Genomic DNA, 9229 nt, shown 5'->3' on the forward strand with positions numbered 1-9229 from the left:
CCAGGGCAGTGGTCAGGAGTGATAGACGGACCCCTCCCCCTCCCAAGCAGGTGCGTGCTAGGCAGGGACCGGGACATGGCTAGGTGAGAGCAGGGTCTTTCCCAGCTGAGGTAGGACCTCTGGTAGTTTCCTCAGAGAAGCATTGGCAGGACTCAGGATCCTCTAGCCCCCACCCGACCCAGAAGATTCCCTATTCTCAAGTTCTCAGCAAGACTCAGGTAAACTTTACTTCGGAGAGGAAACTGCCAACCTGGCAATTCCATAAATGCCAGGTCGAGGTTTTCTGTGGCTGTAACACATGATTTGACCACAAGATGGCAGCAGCGACTGCCCGGGAAGCCCCCAAAGAGCCCAGGTCTGGAAAGAGACAAGGCCTGACTCCAGGATGTTAAGTGGAAAGCCCTATCCTGTCACCAGGCCAGAGGGCAGCTGCTGGCTCAAGCACCCCTAGACAGACTTACAGCAATTCATTCATTCCATTTTTGCAGCACAAGTTTATTGAGAGGCAATTGTGTTCCTGCCTTTGAGGAACTCAGTCTTGGGGGAAGCAGTCTACAGGAGTCCGGGAGATGTGAACAATTTAGACACCAGAGCCCCTGTGGGGCTCAGGGAAGGTTGTGAGCTGGGCAGCACACAGACTAAGCTTTGCAGTGCTCACAGGAAGGGCTAGTGGAAGAAGGATGGGTACCCAGCCGGGCATATGCATGGTGGCTGGAAAACCTCATCAGTAGCTGGGGAGTAAGGAGCAAGGCCAGACATAGTTGTCAAGGTAAACCAGGGTTAGTTAGATCATGGAGGCCTGGCTGCCTGGCTCAAGAGGGGTGCTGGACAGAGGCTCTGAACAGGAGAGGAGCCCAGTCAAAGCTCTCTCTGGTGATCAGGAAGGAGCTTTGACTGGCTGGTGAGGCTGAGACAGGCCTGTGCCATCTCTGCACAGTGGCAGCCTGAGGTTGGGAGGAGAGGAGGCAGCCAGGTCCAGGGGCATATCAGAAGTGAGGACCAGAGGAGGAAGCCATCACTCATGGAGGAGAATGGAAGAGGGCTTTGAGGAGGGGAGGACTACTTACCTTTAAGCCAGGCACAGGCCTCTCCCTTCTGGCTGCCTCAGGCCTGACCTCGCATCAGGGACCCTGAAGCTCAGGGAGGGGCTGGGAGAGTAAGACTGCTTCATCTGAGAGGGGCCTGGGGAGAATTCACTTAGGAGGGTCACTCCACTGAGCAAACTGTGTTAACCACTCTACCCCATGGTGGGAGGGCACTCGACTTTCCTCAAAATCCCCAGACCTCAGTTTCCACATTTTCTGTCCAAGAAATGAATGTCAACTTATGACAGAAAAAATGACTTACACAAAACAGAGAGAGAGGAAGAGGAAAAGTGGGTCTCCCCAGCCCGGCCCAGATCCAGGAAGGACAGCTGACACTAGCCCCAGCCTGCCCACCCACCCCTGCCTGGGCAAGAGGCTGGCAGAGCCCCAGCCCCACCCAGCCTGGAGCGTGTTTGATTTGGACCTGGCTCCAGTGGTGGTGTAGGGGCTGGATCTGTAGCTAAAAATACCCAGCAGCCAGGCCAGCTGCTCGGAGCTTCCTCAGAGGCACTGGGCCAGGGCAGGCCAGCTGAGGCACTGGGAACGCCCACACACCCGGGGAGCCCTGCTCCCTTACCTGCGAGATGTTCCGAGGACCTCGGTCATTCTCCTATTCCCAGCAATTCCTGGAAAGACTTAGGAGAGTAAGAAAGATTCCTTAAGCTGGTTCTTGCCAGGGCTGTTGAGATGTAAGCCTAGAGAAGCTGGCAGGTGGCATTTGTGTTCACATGTAGACCTAGGCGCGAGTGAAGCCAACTGAGCCCAGGAGAGAAGTAGGGCCAGACTCACTTCTGTCTCGTCAGGGCAGACTGGCCAGCATGGGTGAGAACGGGGAAGTTAATGACAATGCTTATGACTTCCACTTCCTGGTGCCTCAGAACACCCAGGGAGGTCACCACACACCCAAGGGGTCATCCATCCCATGGGAAACAGAAGAAACTGAGCCATCCTCTGAGGTCCTAGAGATCGGAGGTGGCCCAGGGTGGCCTGGGGAGTCCAGGCTGTCTATCCCTGCCCGAGGACTCTCTACAGGCCTCAGCACTTGGTGGTGGGGTCACGGGAGTCAGGCTGGAGTACAAAAAGCTGCCCTCACAAAGCCAGACCCAGAAACGGCTCTAAAGGTTATCCACCAACTTCCTCCTCCCTGGTTCACAAGGGGAGACCACGACTCCTGTGAGGGGTGGGAATCTGTTGAGGTCACTGGCCATTTGGAGATAGCACTGGACCGAGGCGGCCTCTGAGCTAGCGCGGTGCTGATCGCTACAGTCCAGGCAGAGGCCGAGTCTCCACCCAGAGGGTCCCAAAGGTCGTGTTCCACGCTGGGGCTCCCGTGGGATGGGCCGGAAGGGGCGGGCCCCTGGCGTCCAGTAGTAAGGCAGGTCCAGCCGCCTCCCGCCCTTCCGCTGGCGTGGCCCTCTCCAGGCAGGCTCCACCGGCCGGCGCGGGAGCAGCCCCGCCCCGAGCCCGCGGGGTGACCGGTGGGCGGAGCCAGCCTCTCCGGGAGGAACAACAGTCTGAGGACAGATAGGCTGCCCCGCCCCTCCCGTCCCAAGGAGGCGATAATGGCGTGGGGGACAGAGATAGAAAGGAGGGTGAAAAAGGAAGTGGGGAGGGAGTCCGATTCTTCCAGGTCATCGGGACACCTCTCCCTTTCCAGAATCACACTCGGACCACAGTTGAGCTCGTAACTGCTCCCTAATTGGTCAGAGGTTGGGAGTGGAGGAAACTGCTGTTAGCCCGCCAGGCTGCTGCTGCTGGGAGGGAAAGGTTTAAATCTATTATTTAACTATCCAATGCCCACGGGAGGTAAAGACCCCTGCCCCAGGAAGCCCCAAGGACTATATCAGAAGGGATGCTGGGCACCCTCTGGCGACAGAAAGGGCACCCGAGATCAAGCGGGTTTAATGAATTCATCAATGGCAGAGCCAAATTAAACCTCAGGAGTGTGTAAGGAAGGAAGAGGCTCACGGGATGTTAATGTGAGCCTCCACAACTTTTACAACGTGCTCACCCTGGGTAGGGAGGAGTCTGGTTTTGGGTGTGGGGGACTGCACCCCTTCCCCCCCCAGCAAACAACAGATGCCCGAAACCCACCTTATCTGGTGCTGGAGACCCTCTCGGGGCCAAGGCATGGCAGCCAGAAGGAGCCAAGAGCTTCATGCTGGTTACTTAACCAAACAGCTTTCCTGGCTCAGGGGCAGTGATGCCAGCAGACAGCTGGCACAGGAGGGAGCCCAAAATAACCCAGACAGCTGGGGCGAGGGGGTGCCATGGACACAGGCTCTGGGCTAGAAGTCAAGACACCTGGAACCCCATCCTGGCTGTCGGTGATGACCTTGCATGCGTCACTTCTACACTCCGGGTGGGGGGGACCCCAATTCATGACCCATCGTGAACAGCCTGTGGAGCCAGGGGAAGGCCACCATCCCAACTCACATACTGGAGGAAAAATGGTGCTGGCTCCAGGCCTGCAGAAAGTCAGTCTTTCCCTTTGCCCTGAGGCTTTGCCACGTGCTTGGGGGTGGGTGAGTGGGGAGGAGCTCACAGACAGCCCAGCCCCCATTCCCAGCAACCACATCACAATGGAAGCCAACTAGTGTGAAGCCTGAACGAGAGGCCAGCCCCCTTAATCGCACTTAATCCTCCCTCCACCCTTTGCAGCAGGCATCATTATCATCACTTTACACGGGAGACTCGCCCAAGGTCACAAACACGGAGAGTCAAGCCCACAGCTGCCGGCCTTTGAGCCTCCCTTGATTAAGCACCAAGACGCCCCCAACAAAATCTCTGGGTCAAGCCCTACAACTCCCCCAATCGTGTTTAGCCCCCACATTGAAGGATGGAGTAGAAGTGAGCAAGGCTGATCAGACCCAGAATCCAAGCCTGGGCCCAAACAGGGAGACAGTGAATTCAGGGGCACCTGGACCCAAATGGTTCATCAAAGTAATCACAAACTAGAGGTCACATGGGGGAGGGGTCAGAGATCAAGGGTCATACCATCTCCAGCTGTGGAGCTTCCCGGAGATAAAGAGGATTGGAAACTGTGGGTGGTCAGCTTGTGTTAAGAGAATAAGGAAAGAGCTGTCATTACTACCAAGCCGAAGACTGCACCAAGCAATGAGTTCAGGGCTTGAAGTTCCCAAGCTCCTGTCCTCACAACACCCATGTGATTCAGATGCACACTCAAATTTGAGACTCACTGACCCATTTGTGTGGATGGGGAAACTGGGGCTCAGAGACTGTGCAGCTTATGCAAGGTCATAGCAGATAAAATGGCTAACCAGGTTTCAAATCTGAGCTTGTCCAATTAAAGAAACAGGGCTTTTTTTGGGGGGGGTGCAAGGGGTGGGAGAGAGTAGGCATGAGGTGGAATCATGGCAATTCCCTGGAAGGGGAAGAGTCAAGAAACATCTTTCTTAGAGGAAGCTGGCCCGACTCTCAGGTCCCTCTGTTCTTCACCTCCCTAGCAGCCAGAAATCAGGGGAAGAGGCCAGCTCATACAGTCACCCCACATGCCCCCACTGGGGGCCGGAAGGGAGGGCCAGTACTCTGCCGGGTTTCCTAGCAGCCGGCTGTGCCTTTCAGAAGAGGCATCCAGGGCCCTCCCCCCACTACAAAACACACAACTGGGAAATACTTGCAAGTGCAGCCTCTCCTATGCTGCTAAATACGGCAAAGAATTGCACGCCCCAAACTCCTAACAGAAGCTGACAGGCGGGATGGATGGACCAAGAGGGCTCAGCAGGCAGCCGATTTCACACACACAGTCCCACGTATCTGTGGGGGGGAGGGGCTGCAGAACCAGACTAGCGGGTTTGGGGTGCCCGCCCTCCCTGGGCTCCAGGCCAAAGCCCCCCAAATCTCCTTCGCAGACTGGGAAAGGGCTCACACCTACCTTAAGGGGTGGATTGTCAGAGTCAAATTAGGCCTGCTTCTGCTGTACAAAGGCAAACAGTCCACTCTGGCGTACCGGACCCCTTCGCTGGTTAAGAGCCTAGGGGGGAGAAATCGGAGAGTTTTTTAGGGAGTCGATGAGCACAGACAGGTCAGGGGATCCTAGAGGGAAGGGGAGCCTTACAAATGCCGCCCCCACTTCCCAGCTGCCAAGGCGCCCTCATTCTAGAATGGATAAGGGAGAGGGGGGTGGCTGAGTCACCAAGGTTCAGCCGGGGCGCGGAGCAGCAGGAGGCGATCATCTGCATTTCCAAAGGCCCGCCCCATCCCCTCCCCCAGGAAGGCCGGAGATGTGAGGGTTTACCCTAGAGCCCTCCGCCTCGGGGGATCCCGGGTACGGCCCGCCCGGCTTTCCCAGGCCCCAACCCCCTACCCCAGCCTCTCAGAGCTGGGCTGGCGGCTGTGCCTGTATGACCACAACGGGACGTCGGTGGCCTCCGTGAGGGCTTCATGCCCAAAGTGGGGACAAAAGGGGCCCCAATCCCTCGGGCTCGGCTATCAAAGGGCGGTTGGGAGCCAAACGTGGGCGCCGAGGCCAGAGTGGGCAGCGGGAACGGCCTCAGGTCAGGGCCGGGCCGCGAGGAAGAACTCCAGGGCCTCTGGAAGAGCAGGTCGGGGTCAGGGGGGCAGCCACGACGCCCCATGGCCCTTTGCTACTGGCTCCCGCGCGGGAGGGAGGAGAGACACCGCGGCCCGGCCCGGCCCGGGAGCGAGGACTTCTCGTGCCCGCCGGGCCCCCCCTAGTAGGGTGTGGGGTCCCAGGAGGTTGCGGAGCCCGCGCTCATCGTCGAGGCCTCCGGGGCCAGGGGCATCCCCGCAGGCGGCGGCCTGGAACGCGGGCGGCGGCCTCCCCTCCCCCCGGCCCCGCCGCCTCCTTCCCTCCTCCCGCCTGGCGCGCGGCGGCCGCCACCGCCCGAGCCGCGGGCGGCGCGCGAAATGGCGCCGGTCTGACCGCCTCGCCCGGCGGAGGCGAGCGCGGGAGCCGCGGAGCGCGACGCCCCCAGGCCCGCGGCCCCCGAAACGGCCTCTGCAACCACCCCCCCGGCCCGAGGAGCTGTGCCCTGCGGGGCCCGGTCCGGCCGAGGGACTGCCGCCTGCTGCGGGCTCCCAACGACAACCAGGAAGGAGGGAGGAAGGAAGAAGAGAGCAGCCGCCATTATCCACCCGCGCCCGGCCCTGGCCCCGGCCCCAGCCTCGGCCTCGGCCCAGCCCGCGGCTCTGCTCTGAACCTGAAAATAAAACTCGTGTTTGGGAGGGAGGAGCGAGCGCGGCCGGGAGGACAGGCAGCGCTCGGGCTGCAGGCGGGAGAGATGCTGCGTCATGGTGCCAACATGGACGCTGGCCTTTTGTCCTTCTTTTGCTCAGGAAGCGCAGGCGCTCCCCAGAGCCCCAAAAAGCCGGCTTCGGAGGGCGAGACCCCCAAAATCAAAATGGAAAGCGGCTCTAGGCCCGGAAGGAGAGGTTTCCTCGGCTTTTGAGCCCCCTACCCCCCAAACAAATTTTTTCTCCCCACCAAGCCTCAGATCTAAAAGAGCAAGGAGGATCATCGCAGGTGGCTCCATAGATGCCCGAGGTCGCTTGGGAGACCGTCCTCTCGCCTCCGGGGCAGAAGGGGCGAAAGGGTCTAAAGGGCCTGAAGAGCCCTCCTCGTCCCCTCACCCCTTCCCGATCCGGCTGCCAAACATAAAGCTCCAGAAACCTCCGTCTCCCCTCAGCTCCCAAACATTTGCAGCCCTTGGCCTGCTCGAAAAAACATTTCCTCGATGGGGCAAAAGGCACTCTTTTTTTTTTTTCTTTTTTTTTTTACTTACCCGCTCAGCCCGGTGCCATGGAGTCTGGAAGATCAAGCTGGGCGGAGGTTTAGGAGGTGTTATTGTAAAAAATATCTTTTAGGGGATTGTTTAGTTGGGAATATTGGGGGAATGGTGGTGTCCTTTTTTTGTTGTTATTACCTTTTAAAAGTTACATTCTCATGGAATTTTCTGCTCCTTCCACTTCTGCAAACTTTCCAGGGTTGGGTTGGCAAAAGGCGGCTTCGCTGAGGACTGTTTACTGCTCTGGATATAGCAATGGTGTGACCGTCATTAAGAGACAAAAGGCGAAAATACACAGTCAAATCAAACAAAAGGCAAAAGACGCACCGGCCATCCCAACCACCAGAGAAAATACCCCCGAGTTAACGATGGTGTTTGGCTCGAACCAGCTAGGACTTGTTTTCCAGTTTTAATCTAGTTTCCTGTGACGGCTTTAGTCTCTTTACACAAAGAGGTCTTCCTTTTCCTCACCCCCCCACCCCCCCACTAAGACGAGAAAAACAGAGATGTTTTTCTTCAAATAGATCGATTTTCAAAGAAAGTGTACATGTTACTGGGAGGAAAGCTGACTAGCATTTATTGCTGCAAACATTTTCAAAAGCTTAAAGCTAAAACCTTAGCTTTATAAAAGCAAAATCGTCTAAAAGCATATTAACTGGCTTATGTTCGACAAGAGCGACAAAGACATACATGCAGATGAAGTTTCAGAAAATTAAAGGACATCTCAGAAACATTAACATGAAAACTGCACTGCGTAAGGACAGAATGGATTGGGTACTTACAATGTAAAAGGTTTGTAACAACTTAAAAGAATAACAACTGCTTACAATTTTCTGTTGCCATTTCGCTAGTCCTAAAACTATACATTTAAAACATTACCTTGTTAAAAAGAGAGCAGAAGGAGTTAATAAGATGGCCAGGTTTAAGTGTTTAATAGAGGAAACTATATATATAAATTTATTGTTCAGTCAAGAGAATACAGATTAAGACAGCTCCAAGCTCCCCCCACCCACCAAGAAAAAAAGAGGAAAAAAATTAAATATGTCATTTACTTAGGTTTTTTTGAATTCAAAATTGTTAACTGCTGACATTAATGGTGTGCTATGACCTAGTTATACAAGACAAAGATGGATTCCAAGTCATAAGGAAAAATCCAGATCTTTTTAAAGTCTTCTTCATTCTTCCAATTGTGAGTCCTTTAGCCTGTTGACAAATGTTAAACACAACACTGAGGCGTCCTGAACTGGATGGTGGAGTCAAAGGAAAAACATTCCCCATTTGCAACAAAGGAAAAACCCACTTGGCCATTTAATTCCATTGCAGAAAAATGGCTCCCCTCATCTGTTGGCCTCTCCTTGGTGTCTGATGAAGGATGTTTTGAGATCAGCGTCTAATAACTCAAGCCCTATAGAAGCCGCGCGCTGATTGGCTGCCGCGCCCTGCCGCCCTGCTCCAGCCAATTACCTACCCACGGCCAAATTACAAACCCCGAAAAGAGCCCCAATATGAAATACACCACCACGAAGCCCCAGCGAGGCGGCTGCCTCGCCTTGGCCGCCCGACAGGAGAGGCAGAGAGGGCTGCAAATGCGTCCTCGCGAAGCCCGGGAGCCTCGGAGTTGAACTCACAAAATGGAAGCCGCGCGCTGATTGGCCGCCGCCACTCCCGGACCTTTAATAAAGAAAGGGGAAGGAAAGATAAATGCAAAAGAGGGGGACTCTCTCCTCCGCTGGTGGCTGGAGGAAGGGGGAGGGGTGCGGGGAAAGAAGCATGTGTTCGCGACAATTACAGAGCGCTCTTCTCCAAAAATAAAAACAGAGAAAAAAGCTTCTATCACACAGGTCCAGGAAAGGGCTACATCCTCCCAGGAATGTGAATGCTAATTTGGTTAAAATCCTGGTTTCCCCTGCCCAGCTCAGCTCCGGGGGAAGGGAGTCGGGGGGCAAAAGAGGAAGCCGGAGCCGAGATACCTCGATTGCAACTCGTCTTGGAGCCGCCTTGTCTCCCCTCACGGCTCCCAGCGTCCAAACATACAATCAAACACACACGCCCCAAAACCCAGCCCATTCCTCTGAGCCCCCACGCGCCCACCTCCGGTCTTGGCAGTTTGGAAACAGTTTTGGAGGCCTGAGGCGCACGCCGCGGCTCGAAGAGTAGCCCCAGCCGCGGGAGGTAGAGCCTGGGGAGACCCCCCTCCCCTGCCAGCCAAGCCCCCCACCTAAGTCCCAGCAGAATAAATAAATTAAAAGGCCTTCCCCCGGGGAGGGGGGAGGCAGTGTGGGAGCGCGCGAGTGAGGGGTGGGGGGCCGCTGGGGCCCGGGGCTTTGGCGGCGCAGCTGCCGCCGCCGGGAGACTGCCTGGGGAAGCGGCGAGGAA

The 9229-nt window shown here is 56.2% G+C and overlaps 1 long non-coding RNA gene across 7 annotated transcripts; it reads right to left on the minus strand.

The window, feature by feature from the left end:
• Positions 1-474: 474 nt before the first annotated feature.
• LOC116276590 (uncharacterized) lies at positions 475-9211 on the minus strand. 7 transcript variants are annotated; one of them, XR_012066169.1, is made up of 4 exons: positions 8945-9211; positions 8482-8524; positions 6992-8056; positions 475-5079 (listed from the first exon to the last, which is right to left on the minus strand). It is a non-coding gene; the product is annotated as an uncharacterized lncRNA (long non-coding RNA). The 7 variants fall into 7 exon arrangements; XR_012066168.1 differs by having other exon boundaries at positions 8482-9211; XR_012066170.1 differs by lacking the exons at positions 8482-8524; positions 8945-9211 and adding an exon at positions 8154-8475 and having other exon boundaries at positions 6992-7096.
• Positions 9212-9229: the final 18 nt, after the last annotated feature.

The sequence above is a fragment of the Vicugna pacos genome, chromosome 32 (genome assembly GCF_048564905.1).
Source record: "Vicugna pacos chromosome 32, VicPac4, whole genome shotgun sequence".
Classification (NCBI taxonomy): Eukaryota; Metazoa; Chordata; class Mammalia; order Artiodactyla; family Camelidae; genus Vicugna; species Vicugna pacos.